The sequence below is a fragment of the Artibeus jamaicensis genome, unplaced genomic scaffold (genome assembly GCF_021234435.1).
Source record: "Artibeus jamaicensis isolate MK-2021 breed Jamaican fruit bat unplaced genomic scaffold, CSHL_Jam_final contig_851, whole genome shotgun sequence".
NCBI classification, from domain to species: domain Eukaryota; kingdom Metazoa; phylum Chordata; class Mammalia; order Chiroptera; family Phyllostomidae; genus Artibeus; species Artibeus jamaicensis.
The window spans coordinates 12,138,265-12,156,185 of record NW_026521986.1 but is presented as its reverse complement, the minus strand read 5'-3'; the positions used below and the strand labels follow the sequence as shown (position 1 = coordinate 12,156,185).

The 17,921-nt window shown below is 54.5% G+C and overlaps 1 long non-coding RNA gene across 1 annotated transcript; it reads left to right on the top strand.

Moving 5' to 3' along the window:
* The first annotated feature begins 11,841 nt into the window (after nt 1–11,841).
* On the top strand, nt 11,842–16,336 carry LOC119035577 (uncharacterized). The gene is made up of 4 exons (XR_005079838.2): nt 11,842–12,365; nt 13,983–14,084; nt 14,409–14,456; nt 14,857–16,336. It is a non-coding gene; the product is annotated as an uncharacterized LOC119035577 (long non-coding RNA).
* The last annotated feature ends 1,585 nt before the right edge of the window (nt 16,337–17,921 follow it).

Below are 17,921 nucleotides of genomic sequence, written 5' to 3'. Positions count from 1 at the left end.
GATGTCGCTCCCACCAACCAGAGAAGGCGAGGCTGCAGAGTCCACGCCGGAAGTTGAAACCTTCTGTTTCCTGTAGGTGTGTTTGAAACACTGTTGTTCGGGCCTACAGCAAATGCAGGCAACGTTGTGAGGGAACAGAGACAAGGCTGCTGCTCGGAGACGCAAGCTTTCCTTCTCAACTCCCCACTGGCTCATGGGAGGCACCTGGGGCAGGAGCCTGCAGGTCCCCAGGCTCCCTTGCGCCTGACATCACCCCAGGGCCAGGCAGGCCAAAGGGAAGCCTCTCCCCAGGCTCAGCTCACTGGCCGAACCAGCTGGCTAGTGGGGTCGGGGGTGTGTGTTGGAGGGGGCCAGATTCCTTCAGAGCTGGGAAGATAACAGACTTTCAGGTGGGGGGAGCGTTAGAGTTTCTTAGCGATGGTTCATGATGCCCTGGAGAGTCACACTGATGGTGCAGGTTCCTCTTTGTGCTTCGAACAAAGAGCACGATTCCTTCAGTCCTCCCCTTAAACAGTTCAGATAGTTTAAGGAAGAAAAATGAGATGATTACTATTGTTTTCCCAAGGGGGGCAAGTTTAGGGGACAGGCTGTGCTCTGTGTTCTTGAAGGAAAGTCACTGGCAACCTGAGGCCTGGGGGCTCAGCAAAGAGGGGCCCCTAGTTTCTTCTCTGAGTCCAAGCGTGGGGGGTGGGGGCCCCAGGACCTCCGCCCTGCCTGCAGGTGCCAGGACAGCAGCCTCCCTTCCTCTCTCAGGCCCTCCCTGCTGCCTGCGGCAGGGCCCTCCAGTGTTCCTGCGTCACACCCCAGGGGACAGGGTGAATCTGGGCCAGAGCCACTTTCTCACTTGCCCTGAGGAGAGGCCGCGCCTGGCCCTTCCTGGAGCTGCGCATCTGTCATTTGCAGTGGGCTCACACGGAGAGGGAAGGAGGAGGAAGGTGGCACTTGACGAGGAACCAGAAACCTGGTTTCCACTCCAGGAGGAAGTTATGGAGGGCGTGGGGTCGGGAGGAAGAGTTATTACAACCCATTTTTTTGCTCAGTTCTGGACACCAAGCCAGACCCCTCTTTCTTGGGGGCCCCTGGCTCTAGCTCCCTGTTGATTGGGGGCTTCTGAGGGTGACTTAGAAGCAGTGCCCTTCACCTGGCTGGATGTTGGGAGGGTCAGAGGGTCTTCTGGCTGGACCCCAGTAGATTATGCTACTCCCGCTAGGAATGTTTCCTCTGACTCTGGGATAAGCTGCCAGGTCCCTCCTGGCCTGGCTGGGCCGAGAGGGGCTGGTGGGAGAAGAGATGGCAGCGAAAACTTGGCTAGATCCGGGCCAGCTGCCTTGGGGAGCGGAGGGCTCCCGGGCACTGCTGCCGGAGGGGACGGGCCCAGGAGCCTCTCTAGTCCCCACACCCAGGAGGCCAGCAGCTGGGAAGTAAAGAGGGGTCATCCTGGCCAGTCCTGCCTCCCTACCACCTGGCAAAGCGCATCGGGCTCCTCCTCCCCTTGAGTGTTTCCCTCTTTGGAATCTTACTCCCACCTCACAGGATGCTTTTCACGTCGGCCCAATTTCATCTGGGTACCAGCTGAGGACTGGGGGAGATGGTAGAAAGTTACAGATAGTTCAACTGCCTCAGGCCTGCAAGTGACCCACCCCGACCTGCGTGCGGCCCTGCTGTCTTTTGGGGGTCTCACGGATCAGTGGTCAGAGTGGCGGCTCTGCAGTTGTCTGTGCGTTGCGGCTCCCTTCTCCCTTCGAGAACCCAGGGCTCAGGGTCTTTTTTTTTTATGATTCTCTGCCAGGGGCCACAGCTGCCAGCCCTGGATGCAGAACACAGGTGGCAGGCACGAGGCCTGCAGGCTGAATCCGGGGCTGGGACCTTGTTTTATCCAGTCCAGCGCCTTGTTTCTGCCCGGCAGCAGCACTGAGCTCTCGCTTAACTGTTAAGGAGTAGTTACATGTAAACAGTCCTAAAATTACATATGGTTCTGTGAAGGCGACCACAAAGCTGATGCGGCCCCCAGTGAAAATGAGTTGGACACTCGTACATTGTAGAAGCTGTGGAACCAGTGGGTTAGTTCAGGGCCTTTGGGTCGGCTAGAAGAGGGTGTTTGACCCTGGGGAAGCTGGGTTCTTCCCGAAGTGGCGGAGACCCCCTGAGGGGGGACAGCTGAGGTAACTGTTTGGAGAGGGAGGAGGGCGCAGGAAGACAGATGTCCGTGCCCACTGCTCAGGGTCCCCGACAGTGGGAGGATGATGGAGTCCCAGATGGAGGGGGAGCTTCCTTTGAGCATCTCAGTGGCCGTTCCCAGGAAGGCTCGGCTGTGTAGCGCCCTCTCTGTGCTTCCAGCCCAGGCTGCTGGGAAGAGAGACCCAGAGGAAGGGCCTCCAGGGAGCTGAGGGCAGGGGCGCTGGGGCCTTGCCTGGGCTCCATCCAGTTGGTTGGTTTCCCAGAAGGAACCCTCCCTGTGCGAGGGGAAATATCGGAACTGGGTAGGTTCCCAGGGAAGGCTTTTTCTGAGCTGAGTGAACCTGGCTGTGTCCCCTCAGATGGCTGAGACCCAAGGTCACTCTCCAGGGTCCTGTGAGGATGTGAGGTGTGTAAGAGGGGTCACAGGGCACGGGAATGCCTTGGCTCCAGTGCCTTGAATGAGGGTCACTGCAGGGTCTCCCCGTTCTTTGGCCCCACGAGGAGAAGGAAGTATTTGTGCTGATGGTGCCATTTCCCAGGGCAGGCCAGAGGAAGGCAGGAACCAGGACTGGCAGGCAGCCAGAACCCTCTGACAGAGATATAATTACAAAGAATGACCTCTAGCCCAGGCAGTGAGCAGAGTGGCCATTCAGGACGGCACCAGCTCAGTCTGGCAAACAAACACCGCTGGGGTGGGGAGGGAGGTGGATAAGCAGTCCCTGCAGGAAATGGGGGAGGCCCATGAGCCCCTGGGACCTACATTTTCCCTTAGTAACCTCTCCAGGTTATACTCAGACGCAGCGCATCTTGTGTACTTACCTCTCTGTGTCTCTATTATTTTCATCAACATCATTAATATTGATGATGTCAACAGGAACGTGCCCGCGCATGCACACACACACGCACACGCACGCCCCTTGCTTAATGAATGAGAGTGAACCTTATGTGTGGCTCCAGGAGGAGAGGGAGAACCTGTCCATCACCAGGAGCTTCCAGACAAGACGCATGTCTCCTGAGGTCCTCCCAGCAGCTCCCCCAGCTCTCAGCCCTGCATGGCCCCACAGAGCCTTGTGCTTGGAGAGCCGTTGGCTGCAAGGTCTCTGGTCTCTCTGCCTATCATGTCTGCTGTTTTGAAGGAAGACCTTGGGTAATAATTGGGACTTGAGGAAAAAAGGTCTTGATTTTGCTTTCTATCTAAGGGACACAAAGAGTTTATATGTAGTATTAGGGGTGTGATATGTGTTGACTTTGCCTTTTCGTGTTCATTCCCCACCCAAGACCATGGTTCTCCTCTTCCTTATCCTGCCTTTGCACTTCCTGCACCTGTCCCTGCCCCCCTACCCTGCCACAGGTGGAGTGGGTTGGGAAGAAGCAGTGGCACAAAAGGGAAAAGGGAAAGCAAATCTGCACCCGGCCTAAATTAGATACTAGAAAAAAAGACAAGACACTGCTAGATAATATGTGAGTGAGAGCGTGAAAATACACATCTCAGAGCAGAGGAGGTGGGGAGCAGGTGGCAGGGGAGAGGCGGGCAGGGAGGCAGAGTCCTGGCGAACTGCTGCATCTGGTCCTGTGGTGTCTGGGAAAGCAGAGGAGTCATGCTTTGGCAATAAATGGTCAGATGCTTAGGGAGTATGTGCGCCTCTGGCCAGGGAAGGGAGGGGTGTCCATCCTAGTTGCCCACCACGCATCTGCCATGTTTTCCCGCTCCAGGCGCTTTCCTCCCTGGAGGACATTTCTTGCCTTCCGTGAGGGAATTGCTGGGAAGGCTGGTGCTGGCTAAAACACTTGGCAGGGGCACAGACTTTGTGCTCTGGATCCCATAGGGGCTGGAGGAATAAACCACATCCTGGCCCAACCTTCAAGTTACTTTGCAGTCCTAAAATCACTCTCTTTAAAGGCATCCTGACCATATGTCCAGTAGCGTGCCATCCGGGAAGGTGTATGTGTATCTGGGTCTCTGATTTGGCTGCATGTTCATCAGGAGATGAGCAGCCTCAAGCCTCTGGTTTTTCCACCCTCTGGGGGTTGGGAGAACACACTTGACCTCAGCCTAATTGCTTTCATGTTTTCCCAAGCTCTGGCTGCCCTTGGAAGATGAACATCCTTACTAGGAAGGCGAACGTTGTGAGATGATGAAGGCACTTGGGTTGGAGCATGACATCAGCCAAAGGGAACCTGAGCCTGGGTCCCTAAATGACACTCTTGGACTCCTGAGGTGGTGGGCAGGCAGGTGCCATTTGCAGGGCCTGATCAGAGCTGGGAAGCAATTCATACGATGGTCTTGTCCAGTCCCCACTGGAGAACATAGAGACTCTGGGTCCTCACTTGCAGATTGGGTGGATTCCATGGAGTCCCCAGCAGGGCTGTCTCAGCGGTGCACGGTGTTTCTGGCGGGGCATGGGGGTGTGCGGGGGAGGCAGCCCAATGTCAGAGATGGTTCCAGTAAACCTCCCATGCACACCTTTGGCCAGGTGCTCCTCAGATCCTAGCTTCATGCTCCACTAGACTCCCCATTGTCTGTATTGGCAGCGTCAAGAATAAATCATTTGTTACCTCGCCCCTTTTCTCTGTGCACATGTCACAGCCAGGTTTCAGCTTCTAGCTATTCCCCGAAGAAGCTGCCCTGAGCTTGCTTTCAAGCTAAAAGCTTGGGGGTGGGCAACTATCTGCTCTTGGGTGCGTGTCAGCTCAGAATTGGCCTGAAGCAGCCTTTGGTCTCTCTATGGAGGACGCTCCAGGAGAGGCCCTTTGGACAGAGCATGGCTCCCAGCAGGTTGGAATTCTGATCTCTGTGGAGAGAGTCAGGCAAATGAGGCTTTCATGATACTTAGCTGTGAGTCTGGTTTGAAAGTGCTGGAAAACCCGAAATGCCTTCTGGGTCTCGATGCCTCAGTCCCAAGGCCTTTGAAAGCCTTTGGGCAAGGTTCTTCCTAACCAAGCCTCCTTTGAAGGACTTTGCTTCCCTTGGTCTCCTGTGCTGGCAGGAGGAGACAGGGAAAGGTCATCTGACTTGAATCCTATCCAGGCCAGACAGGCAGCCAGCCTGGGACCTGAAGCCCTGGCTCCGGGCCCATGAGGGAGGGACTGTGCCGGTCCAAAGCTCTGAGCTCTGGGAGGGTCCCCCAGACTCCCAGATGCTCGAGCAGACTCTTAGGTTGAGAATACAGTCTGCCCAGACCCCTTCCTCACTGGATCCTGGCCCACTGGACCGATGACGAACTAGAGACCTCAAGGAGGGACTGGCCTGACTATGTCACTTGGCCCCTCTGTGCAAGAGCCAGAGCTAGTCCTCCACCAGGCCTGCTCCTCCTTGTCCAAATGTGTTTTCACTGAGGACAAATTTTGACGTGAAGTTGCCCTAATTCCCCCTTGAGAGCCAAGAAACAGGGCATCTCTGCCAGGAAGCCCAAAGCAATGGATTTTCTTCTAGGGGTCTGTAGCCCCCTCTTCCTCCTCAGGGAGAGGCTAGTTCTGGGGACTTTGGTGAAGGCTCTTACCACATATGAACCCTGGGGTCCCTCTGGGTGGGCTTTGGGCCTTGGGGTGGAAAAGATGGAGAGGTCCTTAGAAGGAGCCCCCAGTGCCGCACCAGGAAGCCCCTGCCTCTGCAGGCTTGTGCAGGGCAGGGGAGCCCTCCAGTGGAGCCAGAGTGAGAGCAGGCTGGGAAGGGGTTTAATGAGCCGTCACCGCCCTGTCCCAGTTGCTGAAGAGACCCTGATGCCTCACAGCCTCAGCAACTGCCCCGGATTGCTGTGAGTGGAAGTTGGAAAGAAGACCCTTAGAAATGGCCTGGTGATCTCTGATGGCCATATCTCCATTTGTATCTCTAGACCTGTAGATATGACGCACACTTGGGGTCCCTTCTTCCAGGTGTGGGTGTGAGAGGGAAGCCACTTCTCCAGCACAACTGCATCATTCCAGCTTGTCTCTTTCACCCCATGCTCCAATTCTCCCTGAGAGTAAACTCTAAGTCATAAAGAATGGCCAAGGGAGCTGACCTCCGCAACAGAAATGTCTGCTGGCCAGGGTTCTCCCTTCAGACCCCCTTGAACTCCCTTCCCACTGGACCTTGGGATCCATCACCACATTGCCTCCTGCTTATTGGACAACTTAGAGGTTTTTGCCTTGAGCTACTTGGGTTCATCAGACAATCCAGGACTGAGCAGATGCAGCTTTCATGAGGCAGCGAAAAGGGTACAGACTCAGGAGGCTGTGTGTCCTGGTCTGAAGAAGACACTTCCACTGGCTTCTCTACAGCAACCATGGTGACAGACAAGCCTCCACCCCCCCCCCCCAATTCTTTGACATGTGATGTGACTGTGGTCTCTGTAGGTGTGTGCGTCACTCTGCCCCTGTCTTCTGGGGGTGCTCCAATCTCGTGTGTGTCCAGTCCCCACGCTCCTGTGGCTCCCGATGTGAAAAGTGCTGTGACGTTTCTGCCCTGTGTAAGGGATGTATCGCGATCTCTCAGTGGTTCAGTCTCGGAGATGAGGCTCTGTCACGTGTCCCCCTGCCCTAAGAGGATGCGCAGGTTCTGTGACTTCCTGGGGAGCTGGTTTCCTGGGAAAGTCTCCAGGAAGATCTCCGGGTTGGAAACAGCTCACATCCGGATTTGGACTCACCAACAAGGACTTGCCCCTGGGCAGGGTCAGTGGCTTCATTCAGAGGGCTGGCTGGAAGGGCCGCCCTCGAACCAGGACCCCTCCTGCTCTGCTCTCCCTGCCTTTGCTGCGTCCTGGCTGGCTTCTGGGAGTGGGGCCTGGGGAGGTCGAGACCAGCGGCCACCTTGAGACAGACATTGGTCAGCCTTTATGTTCGGAGCCCTGGACACCCCTGCCCCACTGTGGAGCCCTTGCACGTTCTCAAAGGCAAAGGCACAGGCCCATCCCTTCCTTGCTGTGGTTAGTACCTTGTTCTGTGGTTGGTTAGCAGTGTTGACCCACGTAGCAAATCTTTTTTTTTGTCTGCAATTTAGAGAATGTGTAAACAAATAAAAGTCTTTAAAACTCTCCGGAACTTTTGGTTATTGCCCCCTCCCCCACTGTCAGCCTTTAAAAAAAATCAATTGCAAATGCATAGATCCTGTGGAAGTAGAGCCTTTCCCTGGTGGGGTGTGTGGTGAGACTACATGTGTGAGTGCCGTGTGCATGTGTGTGTGAGCACATGCGTGCATGTGCATCAGGCTTCAAAGAACTGCTGGTGCTTCCATGTCTGCGAGGAGACTGCAGGAGCAACACATTCCAGGTCTCGGTTGCTTCTGGTGATGGAACTCTGACTCCGACATCCACACGAGCTCCTGGGAAGCCGCCATCACAGCAGCTTTCATGGGTATCGAGGGCAGTTCAGCCAAGAGCTGAGACCCCTGACACCCCTCTGGGAAGACGACAGGGCACTTCGAAGAGAACCTATGGAACTTCCCGGGGAGGTGAGGCCAGCGACTCAGAGGTGACTCACAGCCGAGGTGGGGGATTGAGGCAGGGGAGACCCATCTGGAGGGCAGCTGAGTCATCGCTCCCTCCCTCTGGGTCAGAGACCACCTTCCATTAAAGGCAGTGAGGTGGTGGGCACCCTGGGCGAGGAGCACAGGGCTCCCCAGAGACCCATCTGCCCTGAGAGTCCCCGAGCCTGCTTAGCAACCACCTTAAAGGAACAGCTTCCTGAGGCAGGGCTCCTGGGCCAGGCGGGAATTGGTCTCCCGAGGATGGAAGCCAGGAGTTGGTCGTCCATAAACAAATTTAAGTTAAATAAGTAAATAGAGCTTCTCCTATGTGCTAGGCACTGGGAATGCAGCAGAGAAGACAAGGCCCCACCGCATCCTCATGGGGCTAACAAACCAGGCAGGGAATAGTAGCACAGCTCATGGTGGACGGGGGCAGTGAGGAAACTGGGGGCGCTGGAACCGGAGCAGGGACTTCCTGTCTCAAGTCTGTGTGCTTTCATGGGAATCTACCTGTGCCTCTCAGGAAGGCATAGGTGGACATGGCAACAGAGAAATGCCAGATCGCCCTTGGTCCCTCTTAGCAAGCGCTCCCCTGCTCAGCAGAAACTGCGAGACGTCGGCCTTTCCTTTCTGAAGCATGATACGGGGTGTTATTTCTAGCAGAGGAGCCATTGACTGCTGCTGCAGACACAGGCCATTGAGCAGGTGGTTGAGCCATCTCCACAGAGGGAGTCACGTCCCCACCCAGGGGCCAGAGCAGAAAGGCCAGGTGGGAGCCTGGTTGGCCATTCTGAGCGGCTCACTCTGGCTGCGGGGGGGACCTAGGCACGTGACAAAGCCCAGGCAGGCAAAGATCACACAGACGCCCACGCACAGGCCTTTCATCTGTGTGGATGGCTGTGATGTTTCCACTCTGACCCCAGGGAACTCAGCTTTGCATCTGTGTGTCAACCCCCTACCCCGCCTTCGTTGCTGCGAGGATTTGGGGGGAGGGGGGGCAAAAGATACACAGGGGAGACTGAGCCTGGGAGAGTTACCTGACACAGACCAGACTGGGGAGTCACAGGGACGGGGGTGGGCACACTAAAGGGACCCAAATGATGTTCAGCAAACTCAGAGCAAAATGGATTTCCTTTGTTTTTCCCTTGGGGAGAGCAAAAAGTGTGTGTGTGTGTGTGTGTGTGTGTGTGTGTGTGTGTGTGTGTGTGGTGGGGCTACAAAGAAGAAGGGACAGGGCCGATGGGACGGCACCCTTGCTAGAGAGAGCCCAAGGGAGTGGCCCTGTGGCAGAGCTGTAACGTGGTTTCCCTTCCTGGGGAGCAGAAAGGACACTGGGAGACGAGTAAGAAGCTCTGGGTCTTACATTACCGAGGCGGGTCATTTTGGGCATTTGTAGGGACAAGCATGACTTGTTATAAAGCCAGTCAGTCCTAGGCCGAGGCAGGTTTGGGTGGGTTTGCATGCGAGCACCCAGGACTGCCCCTGCACCCCCACATCCGCACCCAAACTCACCTGTGCCGGAGGCCCTGGGCCGTCTGACAAAGCCCCTCCCCACACAGCCCCTTTGAATGCCATGCTTTAAATGTCAGACAAAAGGAAGCCAGCAGGTCAGGTTGTTCTACAGCGCTGGTTGGCCAAGGAGATTCCGCAGAGGCCTAGGCTGATGGGAGGCACTTTGGGGCCTAGAGACCTCTCATCGATCGGGGTATGAGGGTGGAGGAAGGCTCTTGAGCTCCAACTTTCAACTCTGATTTTATCTTTCAAAAAGTGCTGGTTCTACTGCTTAAAAAAACGCAACAATTTGAAACCATTTTGGGGGCTACATGGTGGGAGGGGCTCAAGGGATGTCCCCTGCAGCTGTGGAAGGCAGTGTGCTGATATGTGGCCACCAGATCCCATGACCATCTGCCAGGTAAAAATGGACGCAGTTTCTCTGCTCCCAGCTTTCTCCAAAGGGGGCCTGACCCCCACCCAGCCTTCTCCCCCTGGTTTCTCTTAAGCAGAGCAGAGGAGCATCGTGTGGTGACCAGGAGGTTTCACTTCCTCCTCCCTTGGGGGTCCTGCAGCCTGAGGTGCTCACTTCCCCCCTTCCCCACCCCCTGGCCTACCAAGGTGTTCTGCTGGCACCTCCCTCATCAGGAGCCTCAGCCAGGCACTGCCTTTACTGGGGCCAGAACAACAATGTGTTCCCCAGGCTGGTGGGTTCAGTATGTTCTGGCTAAAGTTTAGGTAATTAGCATTGTTAATGCTCGTTCTGTGATATTACAGCTGTGAGCCTCATTAAAGTGTTCTCGGGGGTGGGGGGGGAGGCAAGCCGAGATTCAGGTGTCAGCTCTGCTCTGAGCATGAGCGCCCGCCAGCCATCTCCAAGCCTCTGTTCACAGGCCTGGTTCATTTCCATCCCTCCCCCTGCTCGGGCGCTCTGTCTGCTGGCATCTGGGCCCAGCCTGCCTTTCTCAGCTGGGACTCACTCCTGCCTGCCCCTTGCCAGCACAGAAACAGCTCTGGCGTCTGCTCTCTCTCCTTCCACCCCGAGAGCTGTGCCCACAGGAGGGAGGGGAATGGCTGCTGCTGGTCCTCCGAGCCCAACTCAGGTTTGAAAAAGAGGATTCTCACCTGGGTGGGGAACTGGAGCCTACCCTCCGAGTACTGGGGCTTTTCATCCAGAACGGTTCCTTCTTTTACTACTTGCCCCTCCCCCCCCACCACACCGCCCTGCCCCAAGAGAAAATCTCAGGTCTGGTGCCCCCCACCCACACCCCTACCTCCTGGCTGGATTTCCCAGGCTCAGTGCCTCGGCCCCTCCTCAGATAGAAACCTGAGTCCCTCTGGCTTTAATTTCTGGGATTCCTGATTGCTGGGAGGAGAGGCAGGGGACAGATTATTTGCCAAACAGAGAAATATGAACTGCTCTTCAACCCCCTTGAAACCTTGAGAAAAATAATGCCAGTCCCTCTAGGGACTAAATACAGGCTCAACCCCAAACAGAGGGAAAACACAATTCCGGAGGGCCTCCCAGGTACCGTGGGCTGAGGAGGGCCCAGAAGGGGTCCAGCCCTTGGCCATTACCCATTTCCGCTCCCCTCACACCTCCGGGTCCTCTGTGTCTGCAGAGATGCTCAGAGGGGTTATGGAAGCCATTTTGGAAGAACACGACTTGACCGTCCACTATGGGCTGCAGACTCGGAGGATGCAAAGCTCGCTGCCAGCAATAGAGCCTCCCACAGGAAGCCGTGGACCACTGAGGGCACCAGGAGGTACACACGTGACTTTTTAGTTCAGAGTGTGAATCGGACAATGTGTGGTCCCGAATGCGTGCCGGCGGGGGAGCACATTCAGAAGGGCGAGGTGCATCAGAACAGAGCCTGGAAGGATGTGTAGGACTTCGACAGCAGCGGTTTGGGGCTTGGCGTGGGTTTTCCAACTGGAGAGAGATTGTGAGCAAAGTCCCCGCCCCCTTATTCTAGGGACACTAGAAGAAGGTCTGGCCTGGGACTCATGTCTTGGGCACTGAGACCTGGGCTACACCCCAGATCTAGGGCAGAGGCTCCCACGGAGCCCCAGCTGTCGTCATGCCTTCCCTGAGGATCTCCTTCTGAAGCCGGGGGCTGCTGTCAGAGGCTCTCAGAACCTGTAGCCCGTGAGAGCTGGGCCGCAGGCCTCCCAGCTACTCTCCTGCCATTGTGTTTGATGTGTGGGATTAGAGCCTCCTTCCTTTCCCCTTCTCCCCTCCCTCTGTGCATCCTCCAAAAGATAGCTCCTTAAGCTATTCTCAGCTCTTTAAACTTTAGTCTGAATCTTTTTTAAGTGGTTTCTTACAATCCGATCCTCATGGTCCACAGCTACTCACTGCTTCTCCACCCCTCCACTCTGCCTTTCATCAACGGGCTGAGTTGTGTCCTGTCTAGAATGGCACAGTCCTCCGTGCTCCCACACTCTCCCCACCTATAGCAGTTTTAAGGTCAACTCAGTCCTCTCTCCTCTTTTCTGACTTGCCTGGGGAGCACCACTCTACCCGCAGAGCCCCCTGTCAGGTTTGGTACATTCCTCTCTTGCAGCACCTGGCACTCCCTGCCACATCTGTCGGCTTGCTCTCTGCCTTCCCCATCAGACTGACCAGTCTGAGGGCACAGACTCCGTCTTGCTCACTGCTGAATCCCAGCTGCCTTGGTACATGTTCAGTGGCTGGAAGGATGATGGACAGGGGAGTGAGTGAATGAATGAATGAATGAATGAATAAGCAAACCAGAGGGAATAAAGGGGGGTGGGGCAGGGAGCACAGACAATGGTCTTTGTCCCCCTGGGGCAAGGCCCTGGCACAACCAGCAGCAGACTGCAGCCAGGGCCCTGGAGGGGGACGGTGGCTCTGTTGGGTGGGAAGGACAGCGTGGCTGAGCCCATCTCTCTTTCCTGGGTACACGGCCCACTTAAAGCCCGAATTCTTAAGTCCCACTGCGGTATTAACAGGATCTATGTTAAGTGGGCTGCCCTGGGTTCCTCTTGGAGGAAATCCACTTTGTACTTAAATAAATAATACAATAAATTACGAACAGGATCTCCATGCTTCTCTGGGGCAAAAAGACCAGCTTTCTCTTTAAAGCTCACAAAGGACCCTGAAAAAATAACATTATTAGTTTAGTCCCTAAACAGACAAGTACAGGCTCAAGCTGCTGATAAAGAACACCTGGAAGTACAGGACTCACACCTGGTGGTTCACAATTACCCTTGGACTTTAAAGGCCTCGGTAAGCACTAGGGCCCATCTTCCTCCAACTTTGGGGGGTGGCAAGTGGGGTATGGAAGGCAGCTGTTGGGGTGACCTTATAGTTGTGCTTTTCTTGTGTCATAAAATCATTAGCTTTCCTCTAGTGATGCCATTTTAAAAATATACGCTGTGCCCCTGTATGCTTTTAATTATGTCTTGAGGCCAGAATGACTACTCCCGGGAATGCAGCTCCAATTACACAACGGAAGTCAGTAAGAAAATACATTTTAGTACAGAAGTCACTGGACTCTACCACGTGTGGACCCATTTCCCGACTGGAGGGAGGTTTGGGGAGGGCTCCTTCCTGCCTTGGTGTGCACTGAGACCACGGCACAGGGGCACGGAGTGCAGGCCCAGGCTGCCGCTCACAGTGACTGTCGTTAAGCACGTTGCATGACCCTGGGAGGCTCAGTTGCTTCATCTGTAAAATAGGGATGATGAACCCCACCCGGTAGAGTCACTGTGAAGGTTAAAGACAATCCTGTGTGAGCAGTGCCTGCTCCGTGGGGCCTCCCCCCTCTTCCTTCTCCTCCTGCTCTCTTACCCGCCATTTAAGGACACATGTAGTGATAACTTGATTTTAAGAGAAAAAGTGAATAAGATCCTTCCCTCAAGACATAAGTTTCCTTAAGAAACCAAGGTGGTACAATAGGGCCAAGGAAAGTGCGTGGCTTGGGCATCAGGAGGCCCTGGCTTTGCCTCTTGTTTGTCTCTTTGTGGAGATAATTATATCTACCTTATATCTGACCGTCGTGGGAAGGTTATGAGACAACTTAGGTAAAGGTTTTGGCCCTGTGTCTGGCACGCAACAGGCACCCACCGAATAGTCGTGTTCTCTCATACTGCGGAGTTTACTGCTCATGGAGGTGAGGGGAATGTGGCAAAGGCCGCAAAAGCTGTCACATAATGTTCCCTGAGAGTTCAGGCGGGGGAGGGTTCCAGCTGGACAGAAAGCTAGGAAGGCTTCAGAGAGGAGGTGACATATGAACTAAGGTGGACATTAGATAATGGGAGTGGGTGGAGAGAGAGAGAAGAAAATGTGGCTAGTGGTCCAGGCTGGCCAGTGTGCACAGGAATCCTAGGCAATGAATGAGACAGGAACCTGGGGCTGGAAGGCCTTCAGTGAGGGAACAGAGTGTTGGGAGCTGCTAATGGGCCTGAGTAAAGGGGCATGAACGGTGCTGAGCCAGTGGATTCAAGGAGAGGCGAGGGGCCCCTGGATCTCAGATCAGGGCCTGTTACTTAAAGCCTGCGGATGGTCACAGGCCAGACTTGCTGGGCCATGTCCAGTGCCATGGGTGTGTTGTGGGCACACTGCAGACCACAGTCCCCAAGCCAGGGTTTGGGGGTTCGGAAGGCGGGGCTGGAGGCCTCTCCCTACCTGCGCACTGAGGCACGCACTCCTCTTCCACCTTTCCTCTCCTGCCTTCCTCCTCACCTCCTTCACGTGGCTGAGCAGGTGGGTGAGGGCTAAAAAGGCAAGTGAGGGAGGGCGTGCAGGGAACAGGGCTCTTGTCAGAGATGTGGAGAAGGTAAGAGAAGTTGGGATGCAGGCATGGCGGGGGAGGATGGCCAAGTGACTCCTTTGGTGTCTCAGGAACAGGTGCAGCTGGCGTGGTATGGAGGGTCTGGACCCGGGTCCTGGACTCACAACGTGAGCACGGCCAAGACCCCTGGATGGCCTTTCTCTCGACCATGGGTGAGCTTCCAACTTGTCTGTAAAGTTGTGTGTGGGTCTGTCTTCCCAGTTTGCCTCAGATTCTCAAAGGGGTCTGTGACATCCAAAAAGCTTAAACACCCCTTATCAATGCAAGACCTTCCTTTTCCGGGGGAAGAAACTGAGCCCTAGAGAGGGAGAGTGACTCACTGGGTCCCACAGCTAGCTAACTGCCATCCAGGGCAAACCCGCCTGTCAGCAGGGCAGGGGTGCTGGGAGCTGGGAGTGGAACCAGAGGAGAGAGGGAGGGGTGGGGCCAGAAAGCCCAGAATCGCCCAGGGAATTAACCATCTGTGTGTTTTGTAGGGGCTACTCTCCTACCCCCACCCCAGGTGACCTGATCCCCTCCTCCAGGTATTGTTCGAATACTTTCCCAGGAACGGGCTGGGCTGGGCCGGGTCACTGAGGGTGGTCAGAGGCAGGAGGGGAGGGGAGGGAGAGAGATAGAAAGCAGTAGCAAGTTGAGAGGATATGTGTGTGTGTGTGTGTGTGTGTGAGAGAGAGAGAGAGAGAGAGAGAGAGAGAGAGAGAGAGACAGAGGGGCAGAGAGTGCCCCTGGGGCACACAAGGTGGGCCAGCCCGCCTTACCTCAGGAAAGCCTGCCCAGGGCCTTGGGGCTGGGTCGGAGGTGGAGGGCGGCTGAGGGCCTCCATCAGGATTCTCTTGAGGGCTGTTCCACCAACACAACTTGAGGGCAGAACGTGGTGGCTGACCTTGGGGCTTGCCGCTGATATTCTTTTTCACTCTTCTTCAGCCTCCCCGTGTTTTTCCTCCCCACTCCTGTCAGGCGGCCATTCCTGGCTTTGAAATCACAGATGCTGGCAGCAGGAAGGGCCCTCAGGGACCAGGAAGCCCACTGGTTTCTGAAACATGCTCTGATGGGCAGAGGCAGTGACAGGCCCCCTCTCCCACTGGCGCCGTGACAACGGGAGCAGCGCAGCTGTCCCTGATGGTTGGTCCATCAGAAATTTTGTTGGAGAAATTCCGTGGCTATAAACACACGTTGTAAGCTCGCTGCCCTCCTCCCCCAAATTTATAGAAGGGAAACCAAGGCTGAGACTTAGGTAATAGGGAATCCAGTGCTGCGCTTGGGTCAGGCCTCCCTACCCACCAGGCCAGGGGTCTGGTCTCTTCGTTCTGCCTGGGGTCAGTAAGGGAAGGAGAAGCCTTCCAGTGGAGAAGGGATTGTCCACGTGGTGTGGGAGCCCCGTGTGGGTGGGGGGCTCTCCTGCAGGCACAACCCCACCACTAGAATCCTGGATCGTCGGTTATGCCTTCTGTCCAGCGTAAGGGTGAGAGGCAGGAACGCCTCCAGTTCAGACTCTGGAGGTGTGAGTCTTTGGCTCCTCCAGCCCAGGGGTGTTGGGCGATTCAGTGTCCTTGTCAGTGTGGTGGGAAGCACGGGCAAGCCCGTCTCTCTCTTCCAAGGCTGAGCGGATAGATGAAAGCTGGCCCCAGCCACTGAGCTGGGTGCTCCAAGCTGAGGTGGCATCTGGACAGCTGTGAAGGCCTTGTTTGCATATATGCTAATGAACTCCTGGCTCCTCTCTTTCCCGGCATCATCCAAGCAGGCCCAGGTGCTGTTGGAAGAGTCCCAAATTCTGCATCAAAATTAGGGTTTTTTTGGTCTCCCACTGTGAAATTTCCTTTGAACTTCTTCCAAGACCCTGTGACCTTTCCCAGTCCCCAACTGCACCACCTGCCAGTCATGTCAGCTTCCCAAACCCTATGAATTAGAGCTGAAGAAACATGTTTACAGACAGCCACAGTGGTGGACATGTAAGGGTGGGAAATTATAACCCACCCCACCATTCTTTTCACATCGTTTCTGTAAGTGCTGACTCTAATATGTGACTTGTAGATCAACAGCATGTTTGCTTGAGAATCCTAGGAACTAGTTTCAAAAGGTGCAGACCCTGACCTTCAGGCATCCCAGCTCCGGCAGATTTGCTGACCTTCAACCATTGGAGACAGGATGATGTGCAGCCAGGATGACGAAACCAGGATGATGAGCACTGGACCATCACTTGCTCTACTGGAATGCACTGTGCTCATTTGCATGCAGAGAACTTTGCAACCCCCTCCCTCGATCTCTTTGTTCTGTTCCCCTCTCCCTCCCGCCGACTTCTGCCTCCACTGAGATGGGGAGATGGAATTTGAGATGTGAGTCCCCTGTCTTCTAGGACATGGGCTCTGTGACGAGTCTCCATCTTCCAGATGGTCAGCATCTATAAATAAACCACTTTCCTTTCCATCAACACCTGCCTCTCGAGTATTGGCTTTTGTAGGGGCAGGCAGCTGGACCTGTGTTTCGGTTACAGGCAGAGTTCAACCAGGGCAGGCAGGAGGTTCTGGGTACTGGTCCTGGCTCTGCCACTGGTTCACTGTTGCCTGGGATGAGCCACCTAACCTCTTTGTGCTACTGTGCCCCTGATGGGTAAACAAAGAGAGGGGCTGAAGGTCCTTTCCTGCTCCGACAGTCTGCAAATATTTGTGAACCCCTGTACGTTAAGGCTCTTTTGTTGCAAATAACAGACACCCACTCAAGGCTACTAAACTGAAACAAGGACATATTAGGGGGAAACAAGGGTGTCTCAAGAACCCATGAGTGGCAACGGGTGGGTCCAGAAGGGGAGGAGAAGGAGGGTGTGGGGTGCTGTCTGGTCCTGCCGTCTCTTCTCTCAGGTGCTTTCTGGGCAACTGTTTTAATCCTTTCTTTATCAAGACCGATTTTTCTCTACTCCTCTGTGTACTCTGGTGAAAAGATAAATATCCTACAGCACCAAGAGCAGGGAAAGTGACCGAGTCAAATGTCTGCCAGGGGTCTGATTCCAGACTCCTGGGGGAGAATGTCGAGTGGTGTAGCTTGAGTCAGGTGACCACCTGTGGTCCAATCAGCCATGGCCAGGCGATCAGGGACATGAGGGAGCCATGGCTGCCTGAGGCCCATAATCTGATTCAGGGAGATTTTGGGTCCTGGAAAAATACCCAAGGAGTCCACTGCATCCTACTAAGTGTAAGGTGCTGAGTTATAATGAGAGCTACTGAGTGTTTACAATAAGACAGACATTGGGCCAAGCATATTTCATATAAGATTCAACAAATCAATGGATTAGATACTATTATCACATTTAATTTTTATAACTCTCCCTTGTGGTGGATCTCATCATTCTGCCCATTTTTCAGATGGGGAACCTAAGGATTGGTGAGGTTAAGGAACTTGCTGAAGGTCAGCAGAGCTGGGATTCTCATTTGCGTCTTTCTGTGCATCAGATTTATCTTCTCCAAAACAATAACTTCTATTCAGTAGAACTCGGGTGAAGATTAAGTGATAAAAGTTTAGACAGTGGCTTAGCAGAGTGCTTGGCATGTGATAACCAGTTATTTATGAAAAACTGGCCTGTTGGTCTATGCTTGAAGTCCTGTAGGAACTGGGAATTCAGTATCTTTACTAGCAATCAATCCTACCTTTAGGCAGCTCTGTTAAAATGTTTTTTGTCTCCTGAACTTTGGACAGCCTGGAATTGGACTCTCAGCAGCTTCTATCTACCATCCCTAAGTCGACTAGTTAGAGCCTGTAGTAGGCAGAATCATGGCACCTCAGAGATGTCTACACCCTAATCCTCCGAAGACATGATGTGACATAACAAGGGAGAATTAAGGTTGTGAATCAGATGGCCTTAGAATAGGGAGATTAATCTGGTTTATACAGATGGATCCTACATAATCACAAGGGTCCTTAGGAGATAGAAGAAGAAGGCATAAGGCCAGTTTCAGAGGGATTTGAGGTGAGAAATGCTTGACCAGCCATTTCCGGCT